Source organism: Taeniopygia guttata, chromosome 4 (genome assembly GCF_048771995.1).
Source record: "Taeniopygia guttata chromosome 4, bTaeGut7.mat, whole genome shotgun sequence".
NCBI classification, from domain to species: Eukaryota; Metazoa; Chordata; class Aves; order Passeriformes; family Estrildidae; genus Taeniopygia; species Taeniopygia guttata.
The window spans coordinates 41,523,026-41,523,446 of record NC_133028.1 but is presented as its reverse complement, the minus strand read 5'-3'; positions in this window follow the sequence as shown (position 1 = coordinate 41,523,446).

Here is a 421-nt window from a genome sequence, read left to right as displayed (position 1 = left end):
TTTAGCAAGGGAAGGCACGCCGGGCAGAGCAGAGCTGCCCGGGGCTGCGCATCCGTGCCCGCAGCCCCTGCGTCCCAGTGAGAGAGCTTGTGCTGAAAGAACACACGGACCGAAGCCGTGACTTTCCTCAGAAACTGGTCACGCTTGCACTTGGGGAAGCAGATCAGCGTTCAGCATTTAAAGTCTCCATTAGGTCACTACGAGTTAGTAGAACCCTCTTAGTTAATTTCCATCAGCAGGCATTTTTACGGGGTAAAATTATTATCCTATTATCCTGTAAATAGGATATTTGTAGGTTTTAAACCTGCTGTGTGTTTCAGTTCTCTCTGCTGCCTCTTGTTAACACAGATGTCCTACCCTGTAGTGCCAATAGCACACCTGGTAGCGCTGTGCTTGGGAAACAAACCTGGGGGATCACGAT